The sequence below is a fragment of the Anguilla rostrata genome, chromosome 1 (assembly GCF_018555375.3).
Source record: "Anguilla rostrata isolate EN2019 chromosome 1, ASM1855537v3, whole genome shotgun sequence".
Classification (NCBI taxonomy): Eukaryota; Metazoa; Chordata; class Actinopteri; order Anguilliformes; family Anguillidae; genus Anguilla; species Anguilla rostrata.
In genome coordinates this window covers 52,836,713-52,852,654 of record NC_057933.1, presented here as the reverse complement: position 1 = coordinate 52,852,654, position 15,942 = coordinate 52,836,713, and the positions used below count along the sequence as shown (strand labels likewise).

The window sequence follows — 15,942 nt, the reverse complement described above, 5'->3', positions numbered from 1 at the left end:
CATTACATTTGCACATGCACAAACATGTACCAAAATATACTACTACATTACCACATGCAAATGTACATAAATTCATGCAAACTAGCTTAACCACAAACAAACACCTGTATGAAGACCACACAGTGATCTTACACCTCAGTGCCTAACGACCCCAGCACACACAACACATACACAAAAACACTGACAGGCAGCAACAGAGAACAATGCGATTTCAATCACTGTTGTGTCCATATAGATCTTCTCCTAATGAAGGCAGTTTAAACACTAATCTAATTCACGGTATGCAATTAAACTTGGGAGAGATTGTCACTCTCAATTACCCCAGCCTTCAGTCACTGTTTCCTGTGTGGATCTATGTGCCATTATCCAGTGCACAAGCACCAATCAACCTGATCAGCTACGTAATGAGTGAGAACACTAATCATGTTTTACACTGACACAAACACACCTCCAACATCTGCTGTAACACAACTGTATATGTCACTATGTCCCTACTGCTCACCTGGGTTTCTAACTGTGAAAACTGCAGACTTGGCTAATCCATGTACACATTCATTTTTATGATTATTTGAAAATTCACAAACATATTCTAACAGTGTTAACAAAAGTTGGCCGCTGTGGACTGGATGAAAGGTGAATGACTTCCATCTGCTTGTGAATAACAATTTTTCCAGATTTCAGCCAAATGCAACTTTTCTCTCTACTATTTTATTTAAACATGACTGATCTGTTCAAGGAGATTTCCTTGGGATAGTCACCTTTACCATTTTGGACAAACCTATCATTTGTTTCAGACAAGTTTGCAAAATAACACACTAAACTACTACGTGCAGTCTCTGTCGTTTAACCTCTCAGTCATCCAAATTCTCTCTCACCTGTTATCTCACCCTCACCATTTCCCAAACTGAACACGACACTGTTGGATTTTCACCTTTTGAATTGTTTTAGTTTTTTTATATCCTTTTTATTCAAGTACCATAACTTGTTTGTAATGGAAAGAGTATGTGACTGCAGCTCTGCCTGTTTTATGGTTGTGTCTGTTGTCCTTCTGACAGTTCAGCCTGTTGAATGTGGGAGAGGGACCGTACAAGTGGACACTGGCACTAAGCATGAGCCTGAGAAGCCCAACCCCACACCCACCCCAGGAACTGCTACACACCCCAGCAGTGCAGCCCACCCAGCATTCATTGGTCTCTTTCTTAAGCATGAAACCCCTGGAAAGAAGGTAAATTGCTTTCTTTAATGTCAGAAATTGAATTGCCTTTTAATTTCGGTTGGTGACCTCTGCTTTGTGGATGGGTGACTTCATTCTGGTTTTTAAAAAGGAAGAAAATTTACCTTTAAAATTTATTTTGAACTCTGTACTTGCATGAGTGAGAGACAGAGACAAAAACAGAGCAGGTGCGTACATATGAAATATGTAGAGGAATGGTATACCAGATGGAAGAACCATTGCACCAGATTCTGCTGGAAGCAAGACCATTTATTAGGGCATATGACCAAACTGACAGGAAGTAGGACTGATACGGGGGGAAGCAGGGCCAAACCTACAGGAAAGATGATCAAACCAACAAGAAAGAGGAACAAACCTGCAGGAAGTAGGTCTGAACATACAGAGACTAAGACTGATCCGATCCAGTACAAGCAGATCTGATGTAAACTAAGAATACTAAAACCATGCCACCACTGCGCTCAGTGTGTTTTAAACTGATATTCAGTTTGAGGCCAGATTAAAGGGTAAACATACAATTAACATAATTCTGTTTTATACCAATTTACACAAAGGTGTTGCGTGGGCTCATTTTGACTACAGGCTCTGTAGCCATATGAAACACGCAAAATATACAATATACAAGCCGCTAATTTTTTATCTCTGATTTTTGTGAGTGATTCTGGCGGCACTTTCCCCACACAGGTTTCAAACTTTCACTTACCTCAGGCTCTAAAATGATTTTAGTTTCTCACATATATTAAATATTTAGGGATAGACAGCTAGTCACTTTTTGAGACATTAAGAAGGCGACACACAAACTGTCAAAATCGTTCTATTACAATAATTTTGTATTGGTTTAAACTGTGGGGGTCCATATAACCCCAAACATAAACAGCGAATTAAATTTCCCCATGATGGGAGGGTTAGATGGCTGTGCTTCACATAGGAGGCAGAGTGATGGATAGAAGAGGATGGAGCTGCATCTCATATCAGTCAGACGGACAGAGCCTAATGAGTGCATATCTTTCTTTCTCTGGTCTCTTGCCATCAAATACTCACCATTTCATGCAGAGAAGGGTAAGAAGGGAGAAAGAGCTTAACAGCTTACTGCTGCACTCACACACTGACAAATTCAACAGCTGCTCTCACACAAACTGTGCACTGAACTCACTGACTGTTCTCTGCTATTCCCTCTCCCCCTGCGCCCCCCCCCCCCCCTTCCCAGCGCTCTATATTCTCTCTCTCTCTCTTGCTCTCTCTCTCCCTCACGGGCGGTAAGCTGCTCTCGGTAATATTTCTGCAAAGTGCTTTAATCACAGAACCAACATGTGGCCTTTTCAGGCATGATTCACCTTAGCATGGGGACACAGCACCAACAGCACAGCCTGTCTCCTTCCTCTTCCTCGCCCAGAGAGCCCGCCCTTTCCCCTCCATTTTCCTCTCCATCAAAAAAAAAAAATATTTGGGGGCCAAATGTGGAGCACCATTAAAAGGTGATGCGGTGGCTTCTAACGCCATCTTCTCTTTCTAACGGAGGGAAGGCTGTGGTGATTCTGCCGTGTATCTCATTTTCTGCCATTACAGGCCGGGTGCTGCATACGCCGGTCGCACTGCAGGGAGGCAAACACACTGGCTGGTCTGATTCTGAGGACCCTCTGTGATTTCCAGTTGAGTGTGACATCAACATCAGCTCAGATTTTACAGTGATACTGTCATTCATAAAGGTTTGGACAATACAATGCAACAGTGACATTCTCATGTAATATTAGATAAATTAAATAAACTATAATCGAATCTGCCTTCTTACTGTCCCTTACAGTCACTCGATTCACGTTACTTACGTTACCTCTAGCTATCCGGCTAGCTATGTTAGGTGGGGTAACTTACTTGGTGTTAGTGGGTGGAGGGTGGAGGAGGATACATTTTTGATTGTAAACACAGGCTAAGAATTCCTGCATAGTATGCCTTTAAAAATACAGAAAACAAAGACTGAGAAGAGCAAGCTAGCTAGCCAATCTTGGTATACTTGGAATATCTTTATAAGTCACAGATAAACCCAAAATATCACATTATCCCCTCAAACAAAAGAGACATGCTAATAAAATGCACAAAATAACCTTTTTTTACATTTTATTTAAAGTGCAAGCTCTGGAATTCACCTCCCATCATGTAATCTGCAATGATTGGGCCTCCCAGTCAGACTGCTTTACTAAAAGCAATAAAATATCACTGAAATATTCATGCAAATATAATGCATCAAAACAATGATTATAAGGTGTTATGCATTAAAGATATGAGGATTATAATCCACTAATCCACTAGTGGTTAAATATTTTTGTAACCACTAATTATTAAGCATTATATTTGACCTTATAAGTCAAAATAATAACATTTAAAATATATTATGATTATTGAATGAATATGCACCATATAGTTTTGATATTGGCCTCATTGAAAGTGTTACCCATAACATTTGTCATGCTCCATGCAAACTGGAACTTGATTTGTCACGCAATAATGTCAGAAATTGTCATTTCAGATGAGCAGAATCAGGCAGGCTACCCCATGACTAAGAAATATGAATGGGAAAAACAGCAGGTTCTGCAAACCAGACAAGCCAGTGCACTTTAAAGTATATTACACATGGGTATAAGGTACACCAAATTCCAAGGATTCACTCTTTTTGCACAGTTTTGAGCATGACTTATAAACCTGAAAAGTGGAATTAACACTTAAAAGCTTTAACATCTGAACCCATGGTTCTGGAGTATATGCATTCCAGTACAGCAAACACAAGATCACTCATATATTCTTAATGAGTCTAATGCTTCGCTTAAAAGTCAGTTTTTCACCTAGACCTGGCATATCCAAATATAAAACAAAAACGAAATAAGAAAATAAATTGCTTGGTGTTTGTATTTTCAAAAAAATTCATTGAATTTAATTAAGCAAATTTTGCAAATTAATTTGCAAGTAAGATTTAGTCACACAAGTGTGTGAAGAGGGGCTGCAGCTCGAGTCCAACAAGGTTTATCATCAAGAGCCTGTGGCTCCATTCGCTGGCCTCACTACCAGATAATGGCTTAAAATTTCTGTCCAATGCAAATCACCCGATTCACTTGTCACCCACTAAACAAGGGCTGCAGAAAAACCTGCCTCTCAGGAGCAGTACTGGCATTTATAGGGTCCGTCTAAAATCAGGTTTTTGAGAGGTGGACGTTTCCAAGGGTGCAGCATAATCAAACAAAAACAAGGCTACCTACTTGCGAACAATAAAACATGCATTTTAATGTGTTCTTTGACTCAGTTTAAAGTAATTTAAGTTGAGCTAGTCACACCAGAGCGTCCTTTTCAAAGTTCCTTCAAATAATGCAGTGTCTTTTATGACAGTCAGAATCATCCCTAGCTTTCAAGATGTTTAGCTGACACTGGGGTAGAAGTGCAGGGGACCACTGTGCAGCGTTTCTTACACAAAAATGAGCTGCATGGAAAAGAAGGAAAGCTTTCCTGCAATTTCCTCACCGTTCAACATAGAAAGTATGCAACACTTCATTTACATTACAATGATGACCTATATTGAAAAAAAACAAACAAACAAAAAAACGATAAATTAAAAGACAATATCAGTATCATAAAATACACTGCAGACACAGAGCCAGTGTAAATGAGACATTTAGTAGAAGACTGTTGTGGTGTGGGGACGGCTGGTGGGGGCGTCACCGGCTTGGGCTGTTCCAGGGGCTGTGGTGGGGTGGCTGGGCTGGTGGGCTGGTGGACTGGCCTTGTGGTGCTGGGGCCCAGGAACCCTCGTGGCTGTGGTGGCCGCCAGTCGGCTCTGCTGGCAGGCGGCTGCAGGCTTATCCCCTCATGGGCTCCGGGCAAACCAACCAGGCCAAAACAAAGAACGAAAAACAACCAAACGGACGAGAAAGGAAGCAAAACGGCGCGGCCACCGCTCGTGCGCCGCCCGTGGCTGACCCGCCTTCCCGGCCAAGTCCAGCTCACGGCGCGACCACCTCTCGTGCACCGCCCGTCGCTGACCTGCCTCCTCGGCCAGGTGCAGCTCCTCAGCGTCCCAGCTGAGGATTGCCTCCTTCCCCTCCCTGGTCATCTTCCGCTCCCCATTCTTGGCCCGGAGGATCCGCCCGAAGCCCTGTCGGGAACACCTCAGCCGCCCCTCGTCCAGTGTGCTTCCTGGCTGGCCCTCCTGTGCCTCTTTGCTGTGCCGGAGGAGCCCCACGTTGGGCGCCACTGTGGCAAACACGCCTGCCACAGGCCACCGAAGTGGCTTTCTTTGGGGCCCTCCAGCACAGAGACACATGGAGATGATGTTCAAACAGTCCACATTTATTCCACGAGGGTTTGGCAAGATGGTATAGCCAAATGAGCAGATGTTAAAACAGTCATGACCGAAGCTCTCCTGTGTGGGTGGGGATGGCAGATTTAACCTGTGCGCAGTGATTACCTCACTACGCACAGGTGCAGCCACTCCTGTTCCTGGGTCCAATTAGCCTGGCCAATTATCTAATTCTTAACCAATTGGCCAGGTCTAATTAGCTTGACCCAGGGCAGGTGTGGCTGCTTAAACCAGCCATCCCCACACCACAACTGTTTATCAGATAAAGTACAGGGTAGTACAGGTAAATTTATAATGAACATACTGGTCATTATAAATTTCATTAGACTTCAGTTAAAATTGGCTTTACAGACTCTCTAAAAGTAGGTATGGTATTTCATTGCTGAGTATTTGAATGAAGAGTGGCCTTTGTTCTAAAACTAATCTAAGGGCCGTAGAGGATCGGAGATTATCCTGGGAGGTATAATCAGCAGGAGATCTGTCAAACAGGGAGGGTGACACCTAGGATGGTAAATGAAGCTGTACTACTGGACTAGTTGTCTGTAATGAAGGGAGAGCAAACCTGACCTGGCATAAAGTTCACAGTGGTGCGTGCGAAATGGGGCACAACGCTTAGATAAGCCAGAGATATTTTGGAACAAAGTGCTGGGGACTGACGAAACAAAAATTGCACTCTTTGGCCACAGCCATCTTTTCCCCCTGAGAAAAACAGGGGAAGCATTTGAAGAAAAGAACATCTTGCCCACCATTAAGGATCTCTTATGCTTTGGGGTTGTGTGGTAGCCAGTAGCACAGGAAATACTGTGCGGGTGGAAGGAAGAATGGATTCAACTAAACACCAAAAAATCCTAGAAGCTAATGTCTTAAAGGAATTGAAGATGAAAAGAGTTTAGATATTTCAACAAGACAACGATCCAACATATCCCTGACAGTCAACTACGAACTACTTGAAAAGAAGGAAAGATTAATGTATATTATTGAAAATCTGTGGGGAAATCTCAAACATGCAGGGCATGCAAGAAGACTTTGACCAAGGAATATTTCTGAACTAGAAGGGTTCTGCAAGGATTAATGGGGAAAAAACTCCTGACGAAACAATTGAAACTGTGCCACAGGAAATGTTTGGAAGCTGTGATTTCTTACCAAGTACTGACCTAAATTTAACATGTGCCAAATTCACTTTTATGTTTTTTCATACTGTTAAATTAGAAAGTAATTGTGCGTTAAAATTTATTGAAATATTTTAAGTTCCCTGCAGAGGTTTGTTAACTTCTGCTTACTTAGAAAATCACTAAGAAACTAACAAGCAAGTCAGTAGAGATTTGTTAGCAAGGGTCAGAAAAAATGCAAAAAACTCACTTAAAACCACAAAATTCCCATTTAGCCCTACTCAGAGGAAAGCCTATAAAATTGTCCAACACAGGCAGACTAAGAAAACACCATAGGCAGGTCCAGCACAAACTGGCCAATGACAGCGTTGTCACTGCATTTCGAAACAACACATGCCAATAAAAGAAACTGAGTGGAATTTAGAGAGTGAGGGTGAGAATGAAAGTGAGAGTGACAGTATGAGAGAGAGAGAGAGAGAGAGAGAGAGAGAGAAAGACAGAGAGAGGGAAAGAGATCGAGGTGGGGGATGTGGGGGAGGGGTGGGTGGGGTGGTGCTCCTGATGAGCTGATATCATGTCCACAGACACCAGCGCACGCCGTGGTATGGTAATGACATGGTAATGATATGGTAATGACATGGTAATTTTATGGTAATCTGGTGGCAATATTCCACATCACCACAGTGAGAGGATTTCTGTGAGCCTCCTCACCACTGGGGGAGAAACTTCTAGGTCTCAGAGTAACACACACACACACATGCACACAAATACATACATACACGCAAACAAACAAACAAAAATGCTACGTAGAACACACGCGTTAAAAGCAATACAGAACACACACGTTCATGAGCACACACAGAGGTATGCACACGTGTGCGCAAACACACGCACAAACAATGCTGCTACACAGAACACACACACATAAAACACTACGTAGAACACACACACAAACACACTCTCTCTCTTACACACACACACACCACTGAACCCTAACCCTGAAATGTTTTGAAAACAAATTAATTGATTGAATACTTGCTTTATGTCAAAACAGATTCAAATATTTAATTTGCCAAAAAAATTATATACAAAGAAATGCTGAACGCTCATTATCCAGAATACAGGTTTTCGCCTATTTATTTATTCATGAACTTCAGCCTGGCTCTATTGTTTTTTATGGTAGGTAAGGAAAAGCATTGTGCAAGGGGTTATACAAGAGCTTCCAGAGAACCGAGTCCAGACCTGTTCTCCACATAAACCTGCTGAGAAAAGTTTCTAATTAAACCCACATCACCGATGCAGTGTGGGGACACATTACTTTCACAATTCATTCCAATAACATTATCACTGAGATTACGACCGACACTGAAAGCTTAAGGAATGAAATGCAGGCCAAAGTCCCATTTCTTTCAACAATTTAGAGGAAACTGTCAAGTGAGGCTTTTATACATTTTGTTCGCATAATAAGAAAATTGCCAATGACACAGTTAAATCGTGTTTAACTTAACGAAGGGATTTAATGTCGGTGACATTTAGCGTCAGCCGCACTGACAGGTAAATGGACCCGTCAGCAATTTAACGCTTGGGAGAAACTGGTGGAGGAATTATTCTCTCCCATTAAGATAAACTGGGATCAGTGGTAGGGTGGCTGTTTATTGCTGATCAATTCTGCCAACTCAGTAACTTGCACCCCCCCACCCCTCCACACACACACACACACACACAGCCATACCGTTACTACTCTCATACGCTCCCTCACCTCTCACACACACAAAACCACAATGGCCCCAAACTGTCCAGACCCAAACCTGACCAAACCTTTTCTACCTGACTTCTGACCTCCTCTCTCTTTGTATGAAAGAAAGGGATCCACTAAAATAATTAGATTATGCCCCCAATGTGCGAGTGTATGCGCGTGTATGCGTGCGTGCATGCGTGCATGCACGTGTGTGTCTGTGTGTGTGTGTCTGAGTGTGTCAGTCACAGTTGCAGTCTGAGACAGTTTTTCAGAACTTAAAGTGTGGAGTACTGCATTTCACAGCAGAAGGGCTATGGGTAAACAGCACAATTTTTAGACACATCTGAATCCATGTCATCTCAAAACAGTGCCATGCTGAGTTCAACATTTAATCGCAGACAGTTTAGCCAGTGACACACACCGTTTACGCAACAGGCTCAGTTTACGGAATACTTAGATTACTCACAGCCTACTCACACATGCAGTGTTTACTCAAGAACCAACATTTTACTCTAAGACAGCATTTACTTGCATATATTTGCACAAAGTAACGTACTGTGTACTCACAGATACACTGCTCGTAGATTACTCCACACAGACAGAGCTTACTCTCAGGCTCATAGATTACGCAGTATAAAATGGCACCTCAGATTAAGAGAAATAAAGGGTGCCATACTCTTGATCTAAGATTTGGGAGGAGGACAGACTGTGACCCATTAACAGGGAGATTTCAAATTCATCCATGATTAAGGAGCTCAGTTACAATCACAGCACAGATCCAGTTCTTGAGGCACGGAAATTTAAAAAGATGTTTAATGAAGAAATCCTACAATAATGTATATCCTTTAACTGTTCTCTCAAAAACTATAAACCTGTCCACAATAACCTGAATGCACGTCCACATGTGTTAACACATGAGCACACACACAAAAACGAACAAGCAGAAACACAGGGACATACACAAAAACAGCCTTCCATAATATCACACACAAACATGCATGCAAACACACACGCATAAGCACATGTACATACTGCACTATTTTTTTGGGATGAGCAAAACATAACCCCATGAGTGTCAGTGATTGAACTCTTATTTCTCATTGAAACTCCCTTGTTTCAAAGGTTATCAAATATTAATCTAAACTTTGACACCAATTCATAGCTGACTGGTTTGTGATAACATTACAAAGATATGATGTTCCACTAAGAACTAATGGCAATGACATACAATTGTGTCATATTACAGTATATGGCACTACATTCTCCAACATGTATGGGGCTTGTTGGCTAAATTAACCTAGTAAAAATCCTTCCGGTAAATTCACACAATGTTCATCCAATGGAAAATGTCCTGAGCTGAAGGTTTGGGTGGGCTTAGATCAGATATTAAATATTCACGAAACACAGCTGTAATTAGATAAAAAAAGGCCGATATCCTCAAACAGACACTGAAGTCAGCACTTTCATATTCCTGCCTATAAAATGTCTTGGTAGAGGGAAAATGAGGGGTATATGTGTGAATGTAATAAAAGGAGGTTTAAATATTCACTGACCCATGAGATGAACTGCAGTCCGTGATGTTTCACCAACACTCCGGCTGCCCTGCTCGCTCTGTCCATCTCCACGACGTAGAACACGTGCGAGTTGGCACCATGCTGCCCCCCCATGGCCGCCAACAGCCACTACAGTATATACAACAGAAAGCTAGCTGGCCCAGCTCTTCCTGGCCCTAAACAGAAAAAACACAGCAATAAAGTCCTTAGCACCAGTACATTCTTATTAAAAATATGTAACTTCAGAAATATGTACTTCAAGCACAATACAGTACATTCACTACGAACACAGACACGGTCAATCTGGACTGGAGAGACTGTTTTTCACCCAAGGCCTACTTTGCAAGGCCATATTTATATTCTATGTAATATTCATGTATGCTCTATGTAATAACTAATTTCAATATTTTTTAGAGGTTTAAAGCTTGGGAAAATACGAAATAACATTTTGAAAGCGAGAGCAATTATATTTCCCAGACTTTTTACAAACTACACTCAGGAATCACGACTAGTATGTTTCTGTATATATCCATAACCTTTTTTAAACAGAGTTGACTAGCTAACTTTCTAAAATAATATCAATGTACTAGTGACTAGCATATTATGTAAAACTTGATGTAAAAAGGACACTTTGCAATGGTGTACATCTTAATGGTATAAATTGACTTGCTTCAGCAATTACACTTAAAGAGTAAGACAGTGTGGCATTACAGGTACTGGTTTAAATTGAAGTGCAAAAACAATTCAAAATAAAGTTAACAAAATAATTATTGACCAATTGCTGCAATGTAAGGAAAGGGGAGAGGAAGAGGAAAAGAGGAAAGAGAGGCAAGAAGGGGAGAATAAAGAGAGAGAGAGAAAGGGGAAGGAGAGATAAAGAACTTTTCAGAAATCTTAAATGGTTCATTCTGATGACGTCTGAGTGCAGAACACTGCTTTATTTAACAATTACAAAACCACGGATGGATGCCAATTGCCAGCCTTAAAATAAAATGTGTAAGCGATTGAAATACACCTACAACTTCATAAAATGAACAGACAGGCTTGGAATTATAAAACTTTTTTTCAAAAAAATCTGAACTGCCTGAAGGTGTTTTCTTTTGCTGTCCATTGTGCTTGACTGAGCTAGCTTGTTAATGTTAGCCAAGTAATTCAGCTTACTTAATATAGTGGTAGAAATGGATAAAAACGAACATGAAATATTAAACAACTGTTGCTGTCTCCAGAAAGCTGTCCATGGCCTGTCTTAATCATGAGTCAATATGTTTGTTCAGACAAATTAATTAGACCAAGGTTTACAGTAACATAGCCTTGTAACAAAAGCAAAGACAGTGTTTCCCACAGGATTTTGTAAAAGAGTGATGGGGACCCCTAAACCCTTTAGGGGGGTATGGGGGCTTCCAGCCCCGGGAGAACATTTTGTACAATTCAACAGTTAAATGCATCAATCTGCTGCACTCTGAGAGGAAAATTAAGAGGCTAGATCTGTGAAGAATTTTGTGCTTTTGTAAACAAGCCAATCATAAACCCATGCAGTTGTATCACCTTTTAAGACTCTTGAGCCTACACTTGCGCCATCAGAGAAATTAGGTAAAAGCTGTCACGTGTGGCACTGATTTAATTCAAGTGTTTGGAATCGCACTCTAATACTGCAGTAACAAATACGGCACCGCATGCTACATCAGATTTAGAGATCACATTCAACTAAAATCTTGATGGTGAATGACAGTTAACCTATCAAGGAAAACATTTCTACACTAAAAAAGACCTCTTTTTTCAACTTCAAATAGATAAAATATTTAATGAATAGGTTTCACTTAGATATAATCTAGAAGTGAGATAATCTAGCTGCTTTGCTCAGGAAAGAATTTCATTTTTGTGGACTCCATGCATTTCATTGTACAGAATTGCAGATCAGACGGCTTTTCCAATTTTGATTAACAAGCACAATTCGAACCCTGCCTACAGTAGGCCTACATTCTAACACTGAAAAAAACACATATTTCACAAAATGTTAACAGCGGATATTAAATAATTTTGTGTCAAATAACGTATTTCAATATAATAAATTGCTAATATTTACCATATCATGAAATAAATGCATTTAAATCATTTTTTATCTCGTCAACTGGTAGTTTTGACTAGTACAAGGAAAAGGAACCTGTCATTTTTTTCAAATTGCTGGTCAAAATGACCAGATGACTGGCACCAGTGTGTGTTTCAGCTGAGCCAGTGTCTGCTTCAGCAGTGCCAGTGTCTGCCCCAGCTGTGCCAGTGTCTCCTTCAGTTGAGCCAGTGTCTGCTTCAGCAGTGCCAGTGTCTGCCCCAGCTGTGCCAGTGTCTCCTTCAGTTGAGCCAGTGTCTGCTTCAGCAGTGCCAGTGTCTGCCCCAGCTGTGCCAGTGTCTCCTTCAGTTGAGCCAGTTTCTGCTTCAGTAGTGCCAGTGTCTGCCCCAGCTGTGCCAGTGTCTCCTTCAGTTGAGCCAGTTTCTGCTTCAGTAGTGCCAGTGTCTGCCCCAGCCAGGCTGTTAGACAGGAATTTGAAAATGCCTGTCATGAGAAGGCCGATGGGCATTGTGGTCTGGGGCCACACCCCAGTGGGGGTACTGGAAGCTCTAGCATTTGCATCATATTTAGAGGTAAAAGGTGGCTTTCATTTGTTTTGAAAATAAATGCACACTACAAATACTACAAATTACTACTACTGACTGGTAATGCTTTGGCTGTGCCAGTGCCTGCTTCAGCTGTGCAGTGAGTTGATCAAACAGTATCAGTTTTATTTCTGGCTATGGTCCTCCATATTTGTGGTGCTACAGTAATATAAACAACCAATTTTCATTTTTATTAATCAGTTAAACTTTGAGATAACACCTGAACCATCAAAGGCAGGGCCTTATGTTTGAATGCAATACAATTCTGGGTGTGTCTGACTTGGTTTTTGCCTCGTAAATATGACTGGGGTGGATACTGGTGGATATGGGGACGACCAATGGACACTAACCCTGGCACATGACTTTGTACTGTAATCAACCAAAAAAAACTTCAGCAAAAAAAAAAAAATCAGCAGCCACTGTTGGTGCAATAATGCCAAAACTACCTTTCCTCGACACTATAATATTCTTTAACCACCAATGTTTACTTCCTAATGGTCCAAATGAATTTACCTTAATACAGGTTTTTCCAACCAGAGTCAAGTGTGGCTAAACTACAGCAGGGTTTAAGTACAAGTACACAGCCTGATGGTCACAAAAGGGCCAAACACATGGATATCAGCAAGCAACCCACATAGGACATAAACTGTTACTTTAGAAAAGTGCAACAATTAGTCATGTGTTGTCTGCCAAAGAGCAAGTTACACTAAGTGCCAGCTTTAATCATTTTTGTCAGGACATTGCTAGTGGCCAATATTCAAACATTCTTGTTGGCCCTTAAAGTTGTCTAACCTTATATTAACCAACTCATATAGGCAAAAAAAACTAGGCCTGGGTCAAAATCTGGGTCATGTTTACCGTGTAAAAGAAAGTCAGGTTTTTAAAAATATTATTTCAGTTTTAGTATGTTTTCAGCTGGCCCAGGCAGGTCTTTGTGTACAATAACTGACATTTATGATATTTACACACATTTCTGATGACCTGCCAGCTTTATAATGGCAGGTATAAGGGCATTAGGTGATTTGTGGTCTGAAGGAAAACTCCAAAGTATTTTGTTTTGTAGCGATGTTATCGCCTCCAGAGATTGTATGAGTGTGTATTACCTGATTAGTCTTCAGAAAAAATAATGTTTACTCTTATTTTTGGTTGGAACAATTTCCTATTGCGCACACAGCCCGAGAGTGTTGCACTCAATGAAATTATGGAACAATTGCCGATATCAACATTCCTACACAGGTGCTGGGGAGTGAAGAGCTTGAGCTGCTTCGAGAACTGAGAAGGGAAGAACTACCAGTGTGAATACAAACAGACATTTATATTTATAATTGTGAATATATTCTATAAAATGTGCCTATACAACCTCCGGACACATAACACCACTGTACACACTGCCTTTTGGAGTTACTCAAAAGACATTCTCTTGCTTTAAAGCACAATTCCTTGATTGTCTCGTATCGGCCATTGCAAAAGCCTGGCTGGTCATCAGAAACTTAGCATCAAAATATCCTTCATGGATGGTACATAAAACTATATAGCCCAGTCAAAAACATGCTCAACAACTGAAATATTAAAAGCCTTAAAAAGTGAACTTTAATGCACCTGAAACCAATTTAAGACAGAAAAACTGCTAACAGATCAGTAACCAGCTGAGGGTATCCCACTTCCCCAAAAATATTTTTTATTGCCATATTTCACTACTTGCACACCATTGTTAGAATTTACTCTAATTTCCGTGGTAGGGGGTCATAATTACAATCTAATTAGGCACATACCTCCAAAAAACGAAATACTATTTTTAATGAAAGTAAATAAAAATGAGAGCGCTGCACTTGTTCCATATCAAATTTAGTGTGCAGATTGCTTACCAGTCGTTGATAAAAGACAGCAGGAATCCAAACTTTACACAAGCATAAGTTTGCAGTTTGAAAACACACTCACACTAAAAAAAAAAAAACACACTACTCTGAGCATGCACATCCGAAAATGTACACAAGTGCAGCAAAATCCTCTATGTGGGATTACCTGTTGATGTTGTGACTGAATACTGCAGGTATGCTTTCACAGAACTACAAACACCTCTAGTGATGCTCATACAGTAATACCAATCTCTCAAGACCGACTGAGGCACCATCCACACGCAGAGCAGTATATGTCTCCACAAGATTTACTATGAGCAATATATGACAAATGCAGACTAAAATCAACTGAGCCACACTGAAGTACATTAGGATACACTGAAGCACATAGGAAAGTTGAAAGTGCTGACTGAACTGGATTGGACTAGATTTTCCAGTGTATGCTAGAAAATAAATCTGTTTTTTGCAGTCCTATCTGGAACACTTCATCGACAACTGAGCTCTAATATTGGTGCTTCTTTAGACTTATCAGTAGCTATTGGGAATACTACATTTCCCAATTCTGGTCCTTGTTGTTTTTGTTTCACCTTAATTAGTTTTGATTAAGCTGCTGATAGAACACTGATCTGGCTTGAACAGCACTTGACAGGTGTGGCCTGTTCTCTGTAGAAAATAAATCTGTCTCTGGCAAGCTTCTGAAAGATACATGGCATTTAGCTATCTGGGTTTCATTTTAATCCCTTGAACAAATTAGTAGACCCAATGCTAGATAACATTCATCTCGATTAGTTTAGATTGACTAGTTAATCATCTAACCATTTTAGTGCCAAGAAAAATAATTGAACAGTAGATGTTTATATTTACGTGTATTTTTAAAATACGATTTATTTGCATTTCACGTTAGTTTGGCAAGACGGAATGCTATTAAGAAAAAAATAGTCATTTTTATGTTTACTTATTGATGAAGATGTCTCCGTCCACACTATTTCTGTTTATTTGGCCAACAGATTAGGTCTGTGTCGTTGCTTCGAGATTCTGAAATCAGCCTGATGTCAATTAAAGTTACCAGTTACTACAGCTGACTCGTGAAATCTATTATGGTCAACCACGAAAACACAACTCAAACTGGACCCCCGCTAAATCTACATCACATGTCCACGATGAGCGACCTAACAATAATACTTTTAGAACTTGTGACGTATTAAACTCAAGTTTGCAGCGTATGTTTTCTTCGAGATCGCTTATCTCATTTACGGTGAACTGAAACCTGCCATTAGACAAACGAAAATTTCCCATTGTTCGTCGTTTTCCACACAGCTGTGTTGTCGATCTTTTACATAGAAATATAAAACACAATAACAGACTTTAATTCAAATATAAATAAAATGTCTGCTGCATAATCTGTGAAGGCTATTTCACAGCCATGCGTAGGCTAGTTATTTCACGCATGTCAGAAACCTGGCGGGA

At 40.6% G+C, this 15,942-nt stretch overlaps 1 long non-coding RNA gene across 1 annotated transcript in view; it reads right to left on the bottom strand.

Annotated features, from left to right (window-relative positions):
* Window positions 1-15,942, bottom strand: part of LOC135258679 (uncharacterized) — a 29,679-nt gene that overhangs the window by 12,110 nt on the left and 1,627 nt on the right. The window contains exon 2 of the long non-coding RNA XR_010331059.1: window positions 9,971-10,146. This is a non-coding gene — a long non-coding RNA (uncharacterized LOC135258679). The remainder of the gene's footprint in view (window positions 1-9,970; window positions 10,147-15,942) is intronic.